The sequence below is a fragment of the Lacerta agilis genome, chromosome 12 (genome assembly GCF_009819535.1).
Source record: "Lacerta agilis isolate rLacAgi1 chromosome 12, rLacAgi1.pri, whole genome shotgun sequence".
NCBI classification, from domain to species: Eukaryota; Metazoa; Chordata; class Lepidosauria; order Squamata; family Lacertidae; genus Lacerta; species Lacerta agilis.
In genome coordinates this window covers 47,805,018-47,828,216 of record NC_046323.1, presented here as the reverse complement: position 1 = coordinate 47,828,216, position 23,199 = coordinate 47,805,018, and positions in this window count along the sequence as shown.

Genomic DNA, 23,199 nt, shown 5'->3' with positions numbered 1-23,199 from the left:
AGAAGTAATTCCTGGGAATGGATCTAAGGAGGAGAAAAGCTTGCGTGGACCCGGGATCTTCTCCATCCCGCGGATTCTAAAGTTTGCCCTGTAGGTAACCTAATTATATTTTGCAAGTTAATCCCTCCGTTCTCACGCTGGCGTCATGGTGGGTTTAAGTGGAAAGCGAAGAAATAAGGATTTATTTATTTTTTAAAAAGATCAGTCTTAAGCTGAAGTGCTAGAATCAGACTACCCTGATGGGGGTGGGGGGCAAAGGGGGCTTAATAATAATAATAATAATAACTGGTTTAAAACCAGAAATTAAATGAACTGCAAAGTTTGACTTCTCGTTGTGGGCCCAATGGACTAAAAATGAAGCTGTCTGCCTTAAAAAAGAAGAGTTGAGGATTTTAGGATGGTTTTAGTGAGACGTCTGTTGGGGGAGAGAGCATGGCACCGTTTTTCCCTTGATGGAATGAGATTGGATGCCTCAATTACCACCAAAACCCTCATGTTTCATACGTATATTGTTCTAGCTTCCATTTTCCAGAGATCTTTCTTAAAATTTATGGATCAAAAGTTTGGTGTCTGTTCAATATTTTCATTCATTTATTACACCCACCCAGCCACCCACCCACCCACCCCAATTTACCTATGAAATAAATAATGAAAACTATGATTGTGCACTTACGATTACAGTCTTACAGTGTGTGTGTGTGTGTGTGTGTGTGTGTTGAGGGGGGAGGTGAGTAGAGGAGAAGTAAACAGCGGTGGGAATAAAAAACACTTTCATCTTCAAAAAGGAGTGACGATGGGGGAACTAGGACTGAAAGTGAAAAGGTGAGGAACTTATCTTTATAAACCCAAAGGCAACAAGTTCGCCTTTGTCCAAAAGGTGTAAGGCAAAAGGGGCTTCTAGTTTATGTTGACAGAACCTATGAATTTCCTGGGGTATCTTCTTCCATGCCCTTCATCCCCCTCCCCGCCCCACCTTCACCTCTCAGTCACGCTAAAAAAAAGAAATCCCCGAAATCTGGGGGACCCGGTTTGGCTCACCACAAGAGTGATGAGTAACCCTTCTGAAAGACAGGGCATCCAATGGAATAAACACTGCATGGTCCAAAGGGGATTTGTCAATACTAAAAATAAACAGCCCCGTGAATGTCTTCAACAGGCTCCTGTCCAGTTTCAACAATATTTCAAGAATGATTAACAGGGTGTGTGCTGGCTGCTTTGTTTTTTTAAGCACCAGCTCTGTCCAAGGTCCTGAAGTTAAGTGGCGCAGACGCACTCTTCCTTTCTGTAGCATCTGAGTGTGCATTTCTTGATGAGTTCTGGATTCTCCTGCTTCGCTTTCCAAGGTGGTGTGACTGACATGGGAAAGGATGGGGCGGGGGAGAGAGGGGGGGACTGGGGATGTGTTTTCAAACACGTATAGCTGATCCTTGATTTTGGCCTGTGAAACCAGGGCAGGTGGAGCTGCAGATGGAACGGGCAGATCCCATAAGCTTTTGGGAGCTAAAAGGTCAGCCCAGCGAGAAAGCCAGAATGCCTCCATTTTATTCCGAGAGGACAGTGGAGTTTGGCAGGGGGGCAGAGGAACTGGGATGTTGAGGATATTTTGCAATTTCTGGGGAAGCTACGCTGGAGGGTCTTTGGTTGAGATGGGAGGAGAGCAAAACAGAGCTGCTGGCAGATTAAGAATCACCTTTGCACCCCTGGGTGGTTCCATCCTTTACCTTGTACTCAGCATGCCACATTTCTTTAGGCAACAGGCTTGACCACAAAGCAGATTTTAAATGCTGGCCTGTGGCAGGAGCCGTGATGTTTTTAGATTTGCACATCAAAAGGTCTCACGTTAAGAAGTTTTGAGTTTACGTAATTCGTTCAACGTGACCGGCCAAAGATAATGCTATGATTAATATTTACACACATGACACCGAAGTAAAAGAGATGATTAAATGTGGCGCTTGGAAAAGCTGCTCTGCTTTTCTGCCTTACTCTCCCCTTCCTTTCTGTTGCCTGATATTTAGCAAATTATTAACAAAGTTGAGTGTCTTCTCCTGGAGGATCTAACAAGCATTTGGGTGAAATTGCGGGGAGTGCCAGAACAAGCCGACAGTGAGAAGGACCACCCAAGGCACCACGCAGTGCTGAATTTGCTGAGCAAGTGTGCATATATTTGCACAATCCCTTCTGTTCCTGCTAGCAAAGGGGAGCAAAAGAGAGCCGGTGAGGTATAGTCGGTGGTAAGGGATTTGCACCAGGGAAGCCTGGGATTATCGGCACCACTCTCTAACCAGCTGAGCTCAAAGCCACACAATGGCCCCTAGAGCTCACCGGCTTAACATTGGGCCAGTACTCGTGCCTATTTCCCATTGGGACTGGCAGAGAGGATGGGAGGGAGGTGCAGCCAGAGTCAACTAAATTTAGTTTTGTCCCCATCTTCCTGTCTCTCGAGTTTTACAAAAGCAGCACTGAGGCTACCAAGGAGGAGGAGATCCACCCCCTGAACTGACTGTGAGTAGCAAGGCAGGCAGGTGACAGCTAGCTGAGGAGAGGCTGAGAAATGTGGGGCACTGCCCCATCCTCCGTAATCCACCAGCCGCTACTGCATAGGTCTCACCCCACACGCACTGTCAACCAGCCTCATATGCCGGTTGTGAGGATAAAAGGATGTGGCCCCCCTCTGTGTATGAGCTCTGTGGGGGAAGAGTGGGATATGAGCAATGCAGAATAAATATATACGGGGAGGGAGCAACTACCTCTTTTGGGGAATTGGCACTCATTTCCATCTGTACCTCAGCCCTTGCAAAGAGTTTGCCAAGAGCACCAGCAATTTCTGGGTGGGAAGAGTACGATAGACAAGAGAGCTGATTTCTAAATAGCTGCTTGCTGTTTGGCTATGGCGAGACAAAAATCGTCTCCAGGTGGGGGACACTGCCGAAAGGGGTGTTCCTTTCTCCCCCTTTTCCTTTGTCTTTGAGCCTTCCAGTGACTAATGGGCATGCATGAGCAGGCGGGCTTGTAAATTTGTTTCTGGGCTTGTCACTTTTTGTGCGCTCTGAAAGGCTTAAGAGAAATTAAGGTCCCAGGTTCAATCCCTGGAAAAGGCTCCCATCTGAAATCCTGCAGAACCGCTAGATAACTCTGAGCTCGAAAGGCCAAATGTTTCCAGTTGAAATAAGGCAGCTCCCTATGTTTTTATGTGGTAGAGAAATTAAAATGGTCCCGTGACTGCTAAATGGTAGCTGGCGCCAAACCTTGGCTACTGGAAGTCCATTTGATTTTAGGAGGGTGCCCTCTCTCATTGTTTGCACACTACCCATCCAGTCTTTCTGTCTGCAAGCTCAAGGGGAAAAATACCAACCTTTGCTTTTCTCTTTTCATGTTGTGAGTATAGACCCATCCCAGACCTGGTTCACACCTCTACCTGCAAGCACATCCTGTCAATTTTTCTGCACCGTGTGAACTGACTCCCGAGGGAGGGAAAGCATTGCATGCTGAGGTGATGATGCAGTAATTCTATTTGTGGTTCCGTATTTCCGCAACGGCCTGTTCGCAAACACAAGTTGCCGCTCGACACTGCCGACGCAGTTCATATGCAGGCTTTTGTGAACCAGTTCCTAGAAGTGCTGTTGTCCGCATCTGCCGCTGTGAGATGCGGTGGCTGGTGAATTGCCCAGGGTCGGGGGCAAACCATCCCACAGCACCTGTCCGGTAGGTCTGCTGCGGAATTCGGGAATGAAAACGTAGCAGAAGTTGACCCGGCTCCTCCGCATTTCTTGAACCAATTGTCACCTGTGGAAGGGCTGTAGCTCAGCAGTGGAACACCTGGAAATGCCAGGGACCTTTTGTAGGTAGGGGTGGGAATGTCTGCTGTCTGGAACCCCAGAGAGCTGCTGTCAGTCAATTTCTGAGAGCCAGTGTGGTGTAGTGGTTAAGAGCGGTAGACTCGTAATCTGGGGAACTGGGTTCGTGTCTCCACTCCTCCACATGCAGCTGCTGGGTGACCTTGGGCTAGTCACACTTCTTTGAAGTCTCTCAGCCCCACTCACCTCACAGAGTGTTTGTTGTGGGGGAGGAAGGGAAAGGAGAATGTTAGCTGCTTTGAGACTCCTTCGGGTAGTGAAAAGTGGGATACCAAATCCAAACTCTTCTTCTTCTTCTTCTTCTTCTTCTTCTTCTTCTTCTTCTTCTTCTTCTACAATACGGAGCTAGGTGGACAGTGGTCTGAGTGGATGGAAAGCACTTTCCTATGTCCTTGTGGGGGCTGGTGTTTTTTTTTGGGTGGGTGGGGGAGTATGTGTGTGTTTGCCTGTGGCGCTCAGCCCCATCTTTAGGATTAACGTGGCCGCAGGGGAAGAGACCATTAACAGGGGGAGCAAGTAGATAGGAAAGCTGAGAGGGAACACCCCCCCCCACACACACACTCCATGGCGTCCTATTTAGATGACTCAAACAAGGAAGCCAAAGACCCGTGCCAAACACAATGTGGTTCTGAAAGTTTTCATGCAAATTCGGCATCTGTTTCTTTCAGCGGAGGGCAATAGTGAAACATATCTAAAACTAAGGAGGAATCAAATACCAAGTGGCAGCTTTGAATGAATCTCCTTCTCCAATTTCGTCTGAATTCCTTGGTCTGCCTTGGGGCCTTGTCTCTCTTCCCCCCCCCCAGCTTGGTGGCTGTCTGGAGCCTATCGACTCCCTCCTTGTGGTTCTGACTCACTTTCTCACACACCCCAAATGTGTAATTGCAAGCCACCTTGGTGTGGGTAGTACCAGGGCAAGCGGCAGCCTCTACCGGATAGTGGATGACCCTTTCACAGTGAGAAATAACAAGCTGTTTGCCCCCTACTCCAGCTCCTGTGGCATTGAATGCCTGTCATGTTGTAAATCTGAGCAATGATCAACGGCATCACTAGTCAACTGAACACATTTCCTAATTCTTTCCTCCATCCTGAAACTGCAGGTCTTATTTAGGAAAAACGAATAAAGAAACCAACTCTGACATCTAGGAGATGATAAATGATAAAATGATAGGTAAAGAAGTTCAAAGTTATTCTTGGAGGGAGTGATTGGCAAAACCTGGAATGAGTTCTGAATGATGGGCGATCTTTCAGGGCACTGCTGCCAAAATTATGCCCTCGCTACCCATGCAGACTGCTCCTGTTGTTCCATGATGAGCCAGCTTCAAAGCTGTTGTGCAATAACTTTCTGGTGCTTTCAGATCAGTGGGGAGGTCGAGTCACTTAAAAAAAAAATCCTTCCTCTTCCCTGCCCCTGTGTCCTCCACCCACTGCACTGCCAGCAGCATTCAGTGCCTGAATGTGCTTTACTGTGTTAGGCTACAGGCATGGAGCTGTTGAGCAGTGTTAGAAATTAGCCAGGTGCCAAAGTCCATTTTGCTACTGGCGTGGGTCCATGTGTGGAGATCTCTGGATGCCTGGTTGGTGACTGACATCTCCACCTGTCTGCCCCCTCCAGGTTTCTGAAGCAGGTAAGCAGAAGAGCTTCTTCACTGCATATATAGCCCACCTTTCTCTCCAAGGAGTACATGGTTTACCCTGCTCCTCAGTTAATCCCTACAACAAACTTATGAGGTAGGTTAAGAGGCTGTGACTGACTCCAAGGTCACCCAGGACCAGCGAGCTTCATGACCGAGTGGAGATTTGAACCCTCATCTCCCAGGTCCTAGTCCGACACTCTAACCACTATACCACACTGGCTTCCTAGAGTACTTCTGCTATGGGTCAGCTATATAAATTAAGTAAGTAAATAAATAAATATGGGGAAATCAAAATGTCACTTAGAGAAGGATCTGAAGTATTTTCCTTGAAATTTGAATTCATTCTGGATTGTTTTATTTGATGTTTTATTGTGTTGTAAACCACTTTGAGATTTTTTTCTTTAAAGCAGTGTAGAAATGATGATAATTACCCACTGCAATAACAAGTGGTGCCTAGACATTCTGTTGTGGTGACCGTAACCTAGGTTTAAGGTGCCATTTGGTGATTAAAGATAAAGGTACCCCTGACCATTAGGTCCAGTCGCGAACGACTCTGGGGTTGTGGTGCTCATCTCGCTTTACTGGCCGAGGGAACTGGGATTTGTCCACAGACAGCTTCTGCGTCATGTGGCCAGCATGACTAAGCCACTTCTGGTGAACCAGAGCAGCACACGGAAATGGCGTTTACCTTACCGCCAGAGCGGTACCTATTTATCTACTTGCACTTTGATGTGCTTTTGAACTGCTAGGTGGGCAGGAGCTGGGACCGAACAACGGGAGATCACCCCATTGGAGGGGATTAGAACTGCTGACCTTCCGATCGGCAAGCCCTAGTCTCCGTGGTTTAGATATCTGAGTTTCTAACAGTGCTGGTGAGAAGGGGCATGGTGCCTCTCCCCCTAGCCAGCTGCCCTCACCAAGCCTCCAAATTTCTGGCTTTCTGTTGGCCACCTTGAAGGCACACCTAATTATTCCATACTGAAAAGAAAAACAATGGTTTTCAGAGGCTGGTGCTTTTGCCATTCCACCCCAGCTACACTCTTGAGGAAGACTGTGAATGCCATGAGGTCTTCTTTCTTGGGGAGTCTGCACTCAATAATATATTGAGCTTTGTGATTGCTCCTGTAGGTTTTGTTGCTCCCCGGCTGTATCCTTCCAGCACAAGGAGATTTCAAGGGCAAAGTTAGCCAGCTTGTTCTGTGGGATCTCCCTCTATTTTAGTCCATTTATTTATAGACGTATCTGTGTACCGCTGACTCAGATGTAGCATCAAGGCGGCTTACAGCAATTTACACGGGTGCAATAAAACGAAAAGCTGCCGTAGAAACAATAGAAAACAGTCATGGAAAGGACTGGCTAATGGAGAAAGCTTAAGCAGTTATGCAGAACTGTCAGGGTAAGAAGTTTTGCAAAAGATGTCTGGAAGTCAGTACTAGTGAGGATGCCTGAGGAATTTCTGCTGGGAGAGTGTTCCACATTATGGGACCAACAACACTCAATGCCTAACTTCTGGCTGAGGTTGGTTGGGCCTCTGCAACACGGGGGACAGCTCACTGTGCTCCTCCAAGTGATCTCAGTGATTGTGTCGATATATAAGTGCTCAGGCAGGTCCTAAGGTATCCTGGACCTCAGTTGTTCAGGGCTGTGTATATTAACACAAGAGCGCTGAATCTGGCCCAGCAGCCAGTGCAGATGTGTCAAAAGAGGTGCCATGTGCTGTCAGCCGTCTAACCCCATCAGTAGTCTGGCTGCTGCAGTTTGCAATTGCTAGAGCTTCCAGACTAGGCCCAAGGGGCACCCCACACAGAGCGCATTGCAGCAAACTAGTCTGCAGGTTATTGTTGACTACAATGCCAAATACCGTATTGGCCTGAATATAAGCCACATTCCCCCCCCCCCCAAGTTTGGACCATGAAAAGTTAAAGTGTGGCTTCTATTTGCAGCCTTACAGTATGCAGCCAGGAGCATGGGGCAAACAGTGCGAGGAGTGCGCGTAGTTCCCCGTCCAAGGCCGGGAAGGTAGAGAGCGAGGAAGGGGAAAGGCGCTGACAACACAGGTTCTTTTTTTCCTCCCCCTCCAATTTTAAAGGTGCGGCTTATATTCGGGCCAATATGGTAATACAAACACTTTTGTATTATTATTATTTCTTAAATTTGTATATTGCCATTTATCTGTAGAGCTCAGGGCAGTTCACAACCCTAATCCAGGGTCTGTATCAGACTACTGTTAGTAGCTGACTACTGTTTCTTGCATGCATTAATTGCCCTTTGTTTAATGCTCCTGTAAAAGGCTCCTGCCTTTTAACAACACTTGTTGCCCTGAAACCTGAATGGCTTCAACATTGCGATGGAATGGTCTCCCTCTGGAGGTTGTGAACTCTCCTTCCTTGGAGGTTTCTAAGCAGAGATTTGGACGGCCACCTGTCATGGATGCTTTAGCTGAGGTTCCTGCATCGCAGGGGGTTGGACTGGATGACCCTCGGGGGTCCCTTCCAACTCTACGATTGCTGAGAGAGGTCCTGAACACAGGAGCAAATTCTTTAGAAGCATATTTGTGGCAGCAATGTCCATCAGTGGCTACCAGTCATGTTGGAGGCTATGGTCTGCTTCCGTGGTCAGAGGCAGTAATAATGCCTTTGAACAGCGGTTGCTGGAAACTGCAGGAAGGGAGAGATGCTCTTGTGCTCAGGCCGTGCTTGCAGGTTCCCCATATGCATCTTGTTGGCTACCATGAAAACAGGACGCCGTTGGTCCTGATCCATTACGGCTCTTCTTTATGTTCTTAAGAGCAGGTTGTGGATTGGGTACGAGATCTTGCACAAATTTTGGGATCACCTTGGTGCCAGCTTTTAATGGAGTACTTGTGAATAGGTGTAATGCATGCTTAGAAAGCCTCTGAATACTTCATGGCTTTGCTGTCTCGCTGCCGTTCCTTCTATTCTTGATGCTCGTGCAATGAGTGCCATTGCTTAGGAAGCCAGAACAGCACTACCCATGCACAAGAGAGAGAGATTCAAGTGGCCTTTAAGGAACCCCACGTTTTGCAGAAAATCATAAAACTAATGGAGAGGGAAGCTGCTCTCCCCCCGCCCCCCCGCCAAATACTTCAGAGAAGACTGTGGATGCTCAGTAGCCAAGGAATGCCGATTGATTGTTGGGGGAAGGAATGAAAAACTGGAAGGTTGCAGGAATGGAATGATTGGACTGAGGGTAGCTCAGTCAGAAGAGCATAAAACTCGAAGAAGAAGAAGAAGAAGAAGAAGAAGAAGAAGAAGAAGAAGAAGAAGAAGAGTTTGGATTTGATATCCTGCTTTATCACTACCCGAAGGAGTCTCAAAGCAGCTAACGTTCTCCTTTCCCTTCCTCCCCCACAACAAACACTCTGTGAGGTTAGTGGGGCTGAGAGACTTCAAAGAAGTGTGACCAGCCCAAGGTCACCCAGCAGCTGCATGTGGAGGAGCGGAGACGTGAACCCAGTTCACCAGATTACGAGTCTACCGCTCTTAACCACTACACCACAGTGGCTCAGGGTCGTAGGCTTGAGCCCAATGTTGGGCAAAATATTCATGCATTGCAGGGGGTTGGACTAGATGACCCTCGAGGTTCCCCCCCACTCTACAATTCTATGATTGTCTGGAATCTAGGATCACAGCCACGCCAAGTGTTATTATACAACAGTCATGGAGAGAATCCTCGGTCTGTTAAGGGTGAAGGGAATTGTAAATCTGTGGGGTCCCCACCCATAACAAACTACAGTTCCCACGATCCCCCCTACCTGTTACGGGTGGTATCAGAGGGGGTATGGTGTGGATGCAAACATAAGCACTCTACGCTGCAGCATTTTGTTGCAGGCTCTCCCTTTTCTCTCCCCCTTTTTTTCAGTCTGTTCCCCGGTGCTTTTGCTTGATGCATTTTAAGCGCTACAAATTTAGTGGTTTAAAGGTTTGTGTTTGTGTGTGGGGGCGGAGGGAGGGAGAGAAAATTACAGAGTTTTAGAAACACGATAGGCGCCAAAGATAATCTGAGGAGTTCACGTTCCTGTGCCGGGTTCCTCTTGCCTGGAAGTGGAACTGTGTGAGCACCTTTCTCACCTTCTTGCCTGGCAAATTGCAGCTGCTGCAATTCCATCTCCCGCTCTGTGCAACTATTAAAAGGTGCAGAACCCCCGTCCAGCTTCGCGCCTGCTCGCCCAGAACACCCCCATCTGTAGAAAGCACAACAAGAGTTTCGGTGTTTTTCAAAGCAGTAACACTTTCTGGATTGGTCTTTGCCGTTTAGCAAACATCCATCCAAGCAAAGGGAAAGAAGCAGACCCTGGATGGAGGAGCGAAGGGAGCATATTGGGAGCAGGTGTCCCGTGCCAAGTGGGAGGGCGAGGGAAGGAGGTGAATTGGGGTCTGAGTTCTAGGAAAGAGGGGTGACAGAAGGGAAAATGATCGTGGTGGGGGTGGGAAAGGGTGTTGAGCCTTGTGTCCTGCTGCAGTCTGACAGGTTTCTCTGATTTTATTTTTTAAATGTTTGGGAACCTTTGGCCTTTTAGATGTTGCTGAACTATAACTCCCATGAGCCCCTGGAACCATGGCCATTGATGGTGGGAACTGTAGTTCACCAAACATGGTGGGCCAAAGGTTGTTCACACTTGTATTTTTTATTTTTTTAAAAAATTGCAAGCCTAGGAATTCTTTGAGTTTTGCAAGACATAAGAGTCATAAGACTTGGGTAGGTGGATGGGGGAGACTGTTGAAGTCATCTAGTCCAGCCCGACTCAATGCATGTTCGGAAATGTAGGCTTCCAGAAAAGGAGGGTCCACCATCACTTCCTTGAGAGCCAGTGTGGTGTAGTGGTTAAGAGCGGTAGACTCGTAATCTGGTGAACCGGGTTCGCATCTCCGCTCTTCCACATGCAGCTGCTGGGTGACCTTGGGTGTTTTGTTGTGGGGGAGGAAGGGAAAGAAGAATGTTAGCCACTTTGAGACTCCTTCGGGTAGTGATAAAGCGGGATATCAAATCCAAACTCCTCCTCCTCTTCCCCCCCCCCTCTTCTTCTTCTTCCTGTTTCCCTGTCAGAGCAGCTCTTACCATTAGGGTGCTTCTCTTACCATGTAAAGTGTTGTCCAAAATCTCTTCCCCTGTCATTTACAGTCGTTGGTTCCAGTCCTGCCTGGAAGTGACTCCTAAGGCTTTTGGGGGCGTTTTGTGGGGAGGGGGCATGCTCACTGGAAGCTTGGCTTTGGGGTAAAATTAGGGCAGTTGTGATGTAGTGGTTAGGGGTGTCACACAAAGTCCGCGGAGAGACCCAGGTTCAAGTCCTTCCTTGGCTACGCAGATCGCCAGGTGCCATTGAGCTGGTCACGCGAGGCGACTGTCGGATGAGGACTGGATATACTGTGAAGCTTGCTGGCTGACCTTGGGCTAGGCATTCCCACACAAACTCTTGGTTTGACCTACCTCGCAGGGCTGTCGCGAGGATCAACCGGGCAGATGGGGGGAGAGCCACCTCCAGGTCCTTGGAGGGAATGTGAGATGGAAATAGGATAAACAATAACAAACAGAACACGATGTACGGGACCCACAACCGTGACCTCCTGCAGTCTTTAAATAATGAATGGGCAGCCCATCTGCTTTGAAAATTGAGAAAGTGGTGTTGGCCGAGGGGGTGTTTAACCCTTTCACCGCTACAGCCACGCACTGTGTCCCCAGTCTAAAAACAACTCCTGAAGTGGATATTAGTTGGGTTACTCCCGTGATGTTAATAGCAGTCCTGGTGATAGGGGTGGGATTTAGATTAGGGAAATGGCAATGGGACAGTTACGGGTGGGGGGATGACCTGTGAACCTCCAACACCCATCACCCTTGACCATTGGCCCTGATAGCTGATGAACCCAATCACATCTGAGGCGTCACAGGGCCTCCATTCTAGGACCGAAGGGTGCCCTTTTAAATGTTTTGTGGGAGCGGGGATTATTGGTTTTGCTCTGTTCTTATTTTTTATCATGCATTTTGTGTTTAGAATAACAGCAGAGGGCAGGAACCCTATTAACCCATGCCTTCGAAGCAGGCATGTGGAAAACAAGCAAACCCCAAATGCCCCAAACCACTGGAGTTCCTGCTCATAGGATCTCCTGCACTGTGCCTAGCTTGACCCTCAGAAAGGCTGCCTTCTGGATTTCGACCGACTGTAATGTTTAAAAGTGCAAAAGCTTTCTGAATTTATTAGCAAGGCTTCTTCTTCTTCTTCTTCTTCTTCTTCTTCTTCTTCTTCTTCTTCTTTGTAAAACCCAGCTGCTAATCAAAACATTTCACATTTGCAGCAATTGTCTTTAGAATGTTTTATTTGTACTTAATGGATTGCTCTTTGGGTTCTACCTGCTGGCTCCATGAAAGGGAGGGGGGGAAGGTGTTTTGGAGAGGAATGATTTTGCATAGGAAAAGTGCTGAATTGCAGTCATGGCCAAAGGCTTGCATAAAGCGATTGGTGATTTCGTTTTATGGCTTTTGGGCCGGTCCACCAGAATAAGCTCTTGCATAAGCTCAGCTGGAACAATGGGAGTTGCTGAAAGGGACTGAGTTCTCTGCTCAGCGCCATCCTGAAAAGCTTTCTCTACTGTATGCAAGCTCTATTAATTTATTATTATTATTATTATTATTATTATTATTATTATTATTATTATTATTTGTGGTGGTGGTTTGTTTTTCTGCTTTCCATCAAATGCTGAAGGCAGCTTATAGTGTCACATAATTTCAAATCATATACTCAGTTTTTAAAACAACAACAACAACACATTATGTCCAGTTCTTCTTCCAGAGAGCTGAAGGTGGCATGTATGGCTCTCCTCCCTTGTTTTATCTTCACAACAGACCAGTGAGGGCAGGTCAGGGTGAAATCATGGAGCCATAGCTCAGTGGTAGAGCATCTGCTTTGCATGCAGAAGGTCTCAGGTCGAATCCCTACCATCTCCTGGTAGAACTAGGAGAGGCTCCTGAAATTCTGGAGAGCCTCTGCCAGTCAGTGTGCAGACAATACTGATGGACCGGTGGTCTGATTGAGCTTAATATGTCTTCCTATGCCCCGAAGACACTGAGTAACCAGAGATGACCCAGTGAGCTTCATGGCTGAGTGGACATTTGGATTTCGGTCCTCCTAGTCCTCGTCCGACAAGCAACATTAGGGTCCTCTTTTTAAAAAGTCCAGATGGTTTCCTGAAACATCGCTGCACCCTGAAAGGCCAGCGACAGCGGTAGACTTGAAGACAGCTTTGGGATGGTGTTCTGCAACGTGGGTGCTGCAGTTGAAATGGGAAGGTAGCCCACTTTTGCCTTTTTGCACAACACTTTGAATGAAACGGGCTGTTTCCCTTCGTTCTTGAACTCCTTCGCTCCAATGCCCTAGGCATCTCTTACCCGCATCATTGTTTGGATGAGTTGTGAGTTGCTGCACCCCAGGGATGTGGGTGAGATGCTTGCTGTCGTTTGACCCAAACACAGGCTCAAGACCTCCTTCCCTTTACCAGACTGCTTAAACCTTGCCAAGAAAGCCTGGCTGCTTCCATCATTTCCGTTGGCCCCTCCTTCCAGGAAGATGTGGCAGCCCTCCAGCCCTGCGAAAGAGGCTGGAGTGAGGCCACTATCAATTAAACCATCAGTGTTTGGATCCCGCTTGTCGCGAGCCAACGCCAAATTTGCCGTATTTGGGCAAAGCGGGAGAGCAAGTGGTGGCAATTTAGCTGCAGGCACTTCTGGATGAAGCTGGTTATCAGAACTGGCTTGGGGACAGTGAATGCCTTGGTCACACTCTGGTAGATGACCTTTGCTGAGAGATAGGCTGGGGAATGTGAGCCTGCTGACTTTCCTGGACGTCTTGGTGGCTTTTGACGTTACCGTCCGTGGCATCCTTCTGCACCACGTGGCCAGAATGGGGACCTGGAAGCTCTGCAGTTCAGTGGAGGAACATCTCCTTTGAATGCAGAAGATAATGGGTTCTGTCCTCAGCATCTCCCGGTAAGGCTGCCTGAAGTTCTTGAGAGCTAGGAGCATCTTGGCTTGGTCACGAGTCTTGGAAGACCCGCTTCCTGCCTTGCAAAGACTGTTTCCACCTGGCCTGGGAGGCGGGGCCCCGACTGACTCCAGCTACAAAAGCTGAGGCTCTTCAACAGACTCTTGGGCTGGGCTCTTTGGGGTTCTTGTTTGGGAGGGGTTCTTCCTGTTGGCATTTTTTGTATCTTACTTCTTCTGAAGTAAACATCTATAGCAGGCTTCCTCAACTACAATTCCCACCATCCCTGACCACTGGTCCTGCTAGCTAGGGAACATGGGAGTTGTAGGCCAAAAACATCTGGAGGGCCGAGGTTGAGGAAGCCTGGTCTATAGGATTGCGCTGTAAGCAAGACTGGCCTTTTTAGGAAGACACCTGGTTCATTGGCTAACAGCCCAGTCCCATGCATGTATTCTCAGAAGAGTTCAGTGGGACTTACTCCTAGTTAAATGTGTATAGGATTGTAGACTTAAGCGACTGTGAGGAATGATCTATTGCTGAGTTGGTGGGAAAGGATCTGAAATGCCAGCTAGTCCCAGCTCCATACAGAAAGCCCACCACAACGGCATCCTTTTAGCATCTTTGCTGGTTTGATTAATCCAGCCTTAGATTGGATGCCTTTAGCTAGCAAACTGCTTTGCATTGCTTTGATGCTGCAAGACAACCTTCCCCTACCTGGTGCCCTCCTGATGGGAGTTGTAGTACAGACATCCAGAGGACATCAGTTTGGGGAATGCCCACGAGAACTGAGCATTTGCAGGATATCAGTGCAGTAACAACAACAACAACAACAACAACAACAACTCTTTACTCTTGTGCTGCTCCCCTTCACTGGTGGATTTTATATATTGCATTATTATATGCCTGTTATTGGTGTCCCTATGACATTTTTATCTCACCAAGGAATCCCCCCTCTGCATTTGATTTTAACAACAACCCCGTAGTTAAGACTCCTAGATAGTGAGTACCCCAAGGTCGTCCATTGAGCTTCATGGGCAGGTGGATCTTGGCTTTCCCTGATTTCCAAGCGATTTTTGTTTTAATGTTTCCAGTTTTAGACCCCTGTATTGATTTATTTTTAGTGTACCGGGGCCCCTTCCTTCTTTCCTTCAAGCCTTTTGACAGTTATGTGTGTTAACACACACACACACACAGAGAGAGAGAGAGAGAGAGAGAGAGAAATTGAACCAACCTCAAATCCCTTTTGAATATTTGGGGTCGTTCTGTCTATCTAGAGAACCAGCGTCTTGCCCATGGAGGCCCTCAGGTCAATAAACATACGCGGATGCCCGGTTGGCAGAAGCAAGTATGAATTTATCCTGATGTATGACGTTAAAACACGCGAGGCTTTGTTGAATCAGAATTTCCCCATGTTTTAAAGTTAAAACAACTGACCCAGGAGACTGAAAGTTCTGGACTAAAAATAAAACGCCGTGTGGTCTATGAAATCTAATCCAGCAGTTGCATTAAAGAGAGGTGGAGAGAGAGAGAGAGAGAGAGAGAGAGAGAGAGAATTTGCAGGCAGCCCAATCTGAAAGCTTCTTCGCACATCTGATGTTTTTGGTGTGTTCCTGAGGTACGAAGGTAACAACATGCTTGCAGACACATGTTCAGGTAAACACCTAAGCAGCCTCTTCCCATGGAGTGCAAGCTCAGTAACAAATCTGGATTTGCAGCCATGTGAAGTGTGAAGTTGTCCCTGGAACCAGGACTGGAACCAGGGCTCTTCATGTGTCCGTATTCCCATAGTAATCGCAGTTCAAACAGATCTGCACATCCCAAGGATTGGCACAGTTTCCCCCGCTGCTTATTTCCACTGACATTCCCAGTAGAAATGCACGAAGGAAGACCAGCTGGTGTTATATTCATATCTGAAAGCGTTGCATTTTCATGTTGAAACCTACCAAAGTAGCAAGTGTAGAAAAGAGATTGTTGTTACAGGGGGCGGGTGGGCGGGGGGGGGCAGATCTGTTTCCACTGGAGTGTAACCTCTGAGTAACAGGGACTGTGTGCTTTGCTTGATGTTGTTGTACCTTTAATTTAATTTGTGCTGTTGAAATCCAAGCTATGGGCCCGCATGGAGCCAACAGTCTCTCTCTCTCTCTCTCTAAGCTTATCTAGCCGAGTGACGGCTTCTAAATCAGGCTGGAAATCAGGTCACACATTTCCTGCTCTTATAGGGATTTATCTCATTTCTGTTCTTTCAAAGTAATTAAGAGTTACTAATAAGGAGGACAAAATGGTAAGATCTGCCCGGACTGAAAATATACATTAGCTCCATCTCGTAGGATATGTTCTCAGAGACTCCCCCCCCCCCACGACTGGTGCCCTCCCGATGTTTTGGGCTGACGCTATGGGATTTGTAGTCCAAAACATCAGGCAGGGGGGCACCAAGTTGGAGAACGCTTGGACAGAAAGTGGGTTCGTTGACGTGATCCGTGGAAATAGTCTAGCAGGCAACATTTAAGCCCTGCGCGGTTTTGCCAGAGTACTTCTTTTTGGGAAGAGAAGCTAACATTTCATTGTTTGAAAATTCCTAAGGCTCAACGCAGCTTGCGGATTGACTGCTTCCCTGTTCCCTGTTATTACCTATTAACATAAGAACATATGGCCCACGAAAGCCCACCTAGTCTAGCATCTTGCTTCTCTAGAGTAGGCAATCCAGTGTCTCTGGGAAGCGTAGAAGCAGGAGACCTACCAAGGGCATGCCAAGTTCAGATACCGGGGTGGAGGGCAAAGAGAGGTGTTCACAGTGGCTTCGCCCACTCCAGTTATGGTTTTGGGACCCTCATCTCTTCCCAATCCCAAGTGTGTGCACTTTTTGGAAAGTATCACAAGACCCATGATCTTGACTGGTGTTTATGGCTCAGGGTTCAGTTTGCAAAGTGTGTGTGTGTGGTTTTAACGGCTCACTTCAGCTGTCACGCCATTGGAAACATGTTTCGGGCTCCCACCTCTTTCTACAGTCACTCATATTCTCCAATTATCTCCTGCACAACCATAGTTTGCTGTGACACCCGAACTGGGAAAACCGTGGTTATAGCTAACCATTGTATGCCTTCAAACCAAAGTTGGAAACCATGGTTGGGTTTCATGCTCTGGTTTGGAGGCAAATGATGGGTTGCAGTAACTATATTTTTCAGCTGCCCTGAGACTTTGAGTTGGGGTGGGCTACAAATCTAAATTAATAAATAAGCCTTATAATCATGGAGTTTGTGTGGGGAGGAAGGGAAGCATAAAGATTTTTTAAAAATGACACCCCTGTCTAAAGGCTGAAGTAGTGAAGTCCAGAATGGCTTTAACATGGGATGTACATGTAGACTAGAATGAGGCGATTGAATCTTGGTGGTAGAATGGGCTGCTGGTAGGGGGTGCCATTGTTGAATGCTATCCACATACAGATGCCTTGCAAGTTAAAACAAAAAGCAGGTAAGCAGAGAGAGAAAGCTCTCGCACAACCCACTCCTTACTGTAGCAAGGTTTTCTTTTCCTCGCAGGAAGATACATGAAGAAACAGAAAGCAACAGAGTAGGAATAAATGGGCAGTTTCCCCAAATGGAGTGATGTAGAAAGCGAAAAACCCCATGTTGGAACTACAACAGCAGAGATCATTAAGTTTGTAAGTGAAGGGTTAAAATCTATTAGCGCTAAAGTCAGGTAGCCAAGAAGGGGGGACATGTGGGGTATTGGTTAGTAACCAGGCAAAGTGACATGACCTTGAATGAGGTAGCACATGCCCTGATTTTGTCCTTTGCCATGTACAAGGCTTGAACTAAGAAAGTCAAAGCCTCTCTGCTCCTTTCTCCTCAAACTACGCATGTTTTTTATTCAGTTTTGCTCAGTTAGATGTTGTCAGGATATATTTTCTCTCTGGATTCTGTCTGCGTTATTTAAGTGACTTTACCAACACCCCAAAGACCTGTGTTTTCTTAACTTGTTCATAAACAGCAGAGTTAGGGGACAGCTCCACTTGAGTTTGGCTTCCTTTTAGAGAAGAGATCCTGGGTGGCTTACCGGTAGATGTTTTGCAAAGAGAGCATACATAGAGGCAAACAACATGTGCTGTCCTTGCAAGAAGCAGGCCCCCCGCTCTACCTCTGATCCTCCAGAGCATGGATGTAGAACCTCAGGTTTGGGGGCAAAATGTATTCTTCCCAAGCCACATGCCCAGGCCATACCCCTTTCCTCAACCCTCCTCTGCACCCTCCTTGACTGTTTTTGCCTGGCTGGAATGAATCGTTGAACTCTTCCTGTTTGCCTGGGTGGAAGACAGGTGTGTGTGTGTGTCTGATTGTGCCCTGCCGTGCAAAGGTAAAATTTGCACTAATTGCGTCACTCACTTTTGCCCCTGCATGTGGCCCCCAGAAGAAGGGGATGTGGCTCTTGGGCTGCACATGGTTCCCCAGCCCAGCCCAGTGCAGAGAGAGAAATGCCTGCACCTGTGCTGGCCCCAGGGGTTTGTCCGTGAAGTGAGGTCCAAGTCCAGTCCTGGGTCTAGGGGTGCAAAGGAGGTCAGTCTGGTGGGGAGCGAGGCAGGGAGCAGGTCAAGGTTCAAGGCAGGTGCAGGCACGAGGTTGCAGGTTGAGCATACGCTTGCAACTAAGTTATCTGGCCCTATGCTTTTATCTGGCCCTATGCTTAGGGCGGCCCCGATCCTCTGGAGACTCGCCTCTCCTCCGGGCCTGGAGGCGAGCACTCCTCCTGTAGGCACTTAGTTCTCTTCGCCTCTCTGTCCTGAGCCTCTGCAGCTCAGGAGAGGCTGGTGGGTTACTGGACCCAGGGGCTGCCTCAGCTTCCTCGGAAGAGGCTGGGAGTGGAGCACCTGCAGGCAATGGGTCCTCCCTCCCATCAGGAGCCAGAGCAGACTCTGCTGATGCCTGCACCTGGGGATCCTTCAGGCTCAAGCCCTGGCCCTGGCTCAGCTGGTTCTGGAGGTGGCGAATCCTGTGCAGGCTGGGATCCCTCAGGTTCAGCATCAGAGTCTGACTCCCAGGCCATCACAGCACCCCAGTATACTTTTACTAGAGCTGGCAACTAGCTGGCTGGCTCTCTCAAAACAATCTCCCCTTTCACTTTTGCTATTCTCGCTCTCACGCGCATGCAGCGCCTCCCCCCCTTTTGTTTTGCCGGAGGGGGCGTCACGGCGCCCAAACTGCTGGCTGGCTCCGTTGAGAACATGCTGGGGGAAATCTCCCAACCATCAGGAACCAGTAAGGTGCTCAGCAAGAAAAGGTACAGCCCATCCCACGATCGTGGCATTGTTCTCAGTTCAGTTGGCTTCCCAAGGAACGGTTGGGACGTGTCGCTCTGGGAAAACGCTCCATGTCTGAGCTGGCCCTTGATGAGTTAAGGAGCCCCCTGCATGTTGTTGCACATGGATGCTGCAAGGTCTCATCAAGAGCACCCCTTCAAATATTTGCAGCTGCCACCCGAGATCACATCATTGGCCTGCCTCGCCCTGCCTTCCGTCTCTCAGGGTGGAAGAAACTCCACCGTAGGCTTTTGATTCATGGACCAAGTTACCCACTGGGGGGAAGTTACTTCCTAACCTGCTGTTAGTCATCGGTTGCTTAATGCTCCCTGAAGCTTGACAAACCCTCTTTGCCCCCTGCAAAATAATAATAATAATAAAACTTTTTTTGTTTTGAACTCTGAATCTACACAGTCAAATCAACTGACTTGTCGTTTCTGCAGGCTGGTGGGAGAATGGGTTGTTACCTTATAAATGTGCATGCTTCTTCAATTTTTTTCTCTTGTGTGCATATAGAACAGCGATGGGGAAGCTCTGGCCTAGGGATTAAATGTGGCTCCCTAGGCCTCTCTCTCTGGCCCGTGGGACTCTCCTCAGGCCACACCCCTTCTCCCCAGGCCACACCCCTCACCAGTTCTGCTTTGCATGCTCTGTGAACGTTTTTGCCCACCCAGAATGTGTTACTGAACTTTGCAATGGAAGGGAGGAAGATAATCAAAGGCTGTGTATGGCCCATACATACAAATCCCCCCAAGAATCCTGGGATCTGTAGTTTTTAACGGTGCTGTGAACTGTAGCTCTGTGAGGGGGGGTAAGCTACATTCCCCAGAATTATTTTCTTTTTGTGGGAGGAGGAATATGCTTTTAATCTGCTTTAAGTGTATGGTGTATAAGCAGCCAAATACACTGCTGTCAGCTCTTTGTAAGAAAGGTGAGGTGCAAATGCAATAAATTAATGTTGGGGGAGCCCAGTGAGAAGCCCCAGATGTCTTTTCGTCGAGGCTTTGCACAGTCACTGAGCTCTCTTACAAGAACCAAACTCAGCAATGCTCCTGATCCTTCGGAACGAGATTGCTGAGTGGTTCCTGAGCTATTTTGTAAAGGGTTTTTTCTTTTTTCTTTTTTGGTCAAATTTGCATCTGAAACATTCTCCCCTGCTGAAAAATGCAAAAGCTGAAGTGTGTGAAAAATCAGCTTGGCTCTAATCTTGGATACAGATAGTTTATAGCAATTCCCAGCTGGTAAAAAAAAAAATTAAAAAAAATGCCAGCATAATTGTAGGAATCGTTGTGGGGGGATGGATCTGACAATTTTGTTAGCAAGGCATGATTTTTGAAATTTGGAGCATTATTGCATTAGGGAGCTATATTTGGGGATGGCTGGCTTAAGCGCAGCTTGCTTAGTTGTTAACCCACCTATGATCAACTTAACTCTCCCACTGAATGCAAATCCAATGTGTGCCTTCCCCCCCCCTTTTATCTTGTAAGCACCGGAGGCTTCCCTCGGCGAAAGCAGGCGACTCTCTTTTGACTCTGATGAGTTCTAGTAACAGTTACTAAGGGGCCTTAAATGGATCTGTAAATCAGACGGGCTCTTGCCGGCGAGATTCATCGCTGGGAAATGCCTGTACGGGTTGACTGGCGATATTTCGAATAAGGAGTTGAGCAATGAGGCGTCGGAAGCTGTTATGTAAGGCACAACAGCTACCTGTAACTAAACAGTGGAGGCAAACGTGTGTTTGTGTGCTGTGGGTGGTGGTGGGGGGGGGAGAGATTGGGTTGGCGATTGCCAACCCAAACAACTCATCCTGGCTTAGCTATGCGTGTCCTTTGATTAAATTGCCAGGCGCACTGCACAGGGATTCTTGTTGCTTTGGCAGACGTAAACGTTAGGAGGGTTTTATGAAAAGAAAGGCCACCTAAATAGAATCCAAGTTATCTGGGACTGCTTGGAGGATGAAGAAGAAGAGTTTGGGTTTGATATCCCGCTTTTCACTATCCGAAGGAGTCTCAAAGCGGCTCACATTCTCCTTTCCCTTCCTCCCCCACAACAAACACTCTGTGAGGTGAGTGGGGCTGAGAGACTTCAGAGAAGTGTGCTAGCCCAAGGTCACCCAGCAGCTGCATGTGGAGGAGTGGAGACGCGAACCCGGTTCACCAGATAACGCGACCCATCAGTGCCTTTTCAGATTTCCACAGGGGAAGAGAAGAGACTTTGGTAAGGAAGAGGAAGGTTCTCCGCACGTTTCAGAAAACCCACTATAGGATGTGTTCAACGTTATATATGGGGCGGCACAGACCGTTTTGCCGCTTGAGGAATGTGCAGCGCCACCCTCTTGCTGCTGGCACCAGACCTCTCGTACCTGCGCTGCATGGAAGCATTTGCAAAGCGCTGGCAGCCGCACGGGCATCTGATGAAATCTTGCAAAATCTCTCTGGAAACCAGTGCTGCTAGCAGTAGCGGCTAGTCCACCACCTGAGGTGGGTGCCCCACCCTGCCTCATCTGTGGGCTGGACCTAGTTATATATTGGATATGTGCAAGAGCTGGTGGGGTGTGTGTGTGTGTGTGTAGTGGTTAGAGTGTTGGACCAGGGCTTGGGAAACCAGGGTCCGAATCCCCACTTGGCCATAACGCTCGATGGGTGACCTTGGGCCGCTCACTGCCTCTCAGCCTAACCCGCCTCACAGGGTTGTTGTGGAGATTAAATGAGGGAGGGAAGAAAACATGTAAGCCAACTTGAGCTCCATGGAGGGAAAGGCGGGGTATAAATGCAGTAAACAAACAAATGTTAAATTGCAAACAGTAAAAATCCAAAACAAAAGTCCACAAAAGCAGGGTGTTTTATACTGTACCAGTCTTGTAAATAACAACTTGCCTCTGCCAAATAAGAATTCCTTCCAATTCAGTAGCCACATGTATTGAATAGATATATTTGCAAGGCTGAATTAAGAGCATTTGTTGGGTTCCTGAAATAATTAATAAACAAACAAACAAACAAACAAATGAATCTTACCATAAGGGCACAATTAGACCCATGATTGACTCACTTTCAGTTTTTAAAAAGTCCAATAGCAGCAGCTGATTGGGGGGGGGGGGAGGGTCTCCTTCGGTCCGAGGCGATGTGGGAATATGGATACAGGCGCCTGTATGTTTCACCTAAGGGTCAAATAGTAGGCTTGGGGGGCAATTCTCACTGCAAAAAGGGATAACTTCCCTCCCAGCGTGTCTGAGGGTGTGCAGGAATTAGCCTGCTGCAGAAAGCCGCAGCTTACATTCATTGCCCTGCCCATGTTCCCCTCTGGCCCTGCTCTCTACTGGCATGCGGCCCTTGGAAAGTAGCTCAGAAGCAAATGTGGCCCCCAAGCTGCAAAAGGCCCTTCCTCCTTGACCTAGGCCCCTCTTGGGTGGTTCTGTATCAGTTTTCGAGTACACCAAAATTCTACAGGGGAGATCGTCTGGGGTCTTTTGGAGTAAGCTACTTCCCGCGTGACAAGAGATGGGTTGTTGTGGGTTTTTTTTTGCAAATGACGCAGATGTTTCCGCCCCTCCCCAGCGGCTGAGCTTTGTGGCTTCTCCGGTGTTCCCTGCACACAGCTGACGTCTTGATTTGCAATCTCCCAGAGACGAGGGCATCGCTGCACTCGGACGCAGCCCGGCGAGGCGGCTGGGCTGTCTTATGCTCAGCTTGCTGCCAGCAGAATCACCAGCCCCGTGAAAAGGGACATTCCTGTTTGGAAATGCTGGGGATGATCCAGTTCCCCGATGCTTCCCTCACGTACACGCACGCACCCCCCCCCCAAAAAATCTGGCTTTTGTTGCACGGGATTCCCCTTCTGTCAATTTCTCCCTTCCTGTCGGCCTCCCCCGTTACACGTGCTCAGCATCGGCAGTGCCTACCAGAGCAGAACGAGGAGGCATATTTTAATGTTTAGCAGGAAGCGCCCGATAGGCCTTTGAGATATTAAAAAAAAAGATTTACAGCCTGCCTTTCACTTTTGCAGCAGAACAGCCTCTGCACGGTGGCTTGCGACACTTGTAAAAACAAGAATCAATGGGATGATTTGCAAATATACTGACTGTAGAAACTAGCACACTGAGCGTAGCTGGAAGTAGGTTTAGCTGCAAGCAAGTACACACGGTGTAGTGGTTAAGAGCAGTAGACTCGTAATCAGGTGAACCGGGTTCGCATCTCCTCTCCTCCACATGCAACTGCTGGGTGACCTTGGGCTAGTCACACTTCTTTGAAGTCTCTCAGCCCCACTCACCTCACAGAGTGTTTGTTGTGGGGGAGGAAGGGAAAGGAGAATGTGAGCCGCTTTGAGACTCCTTCAGATAGTGATAAAGTGGGATATCAAATCCAAACTCCTCCTCCTCCTCCTCCTCCTCTTCTTCTTCTTCTTCTTCTTCTTCTTCTTCTTCTTCTT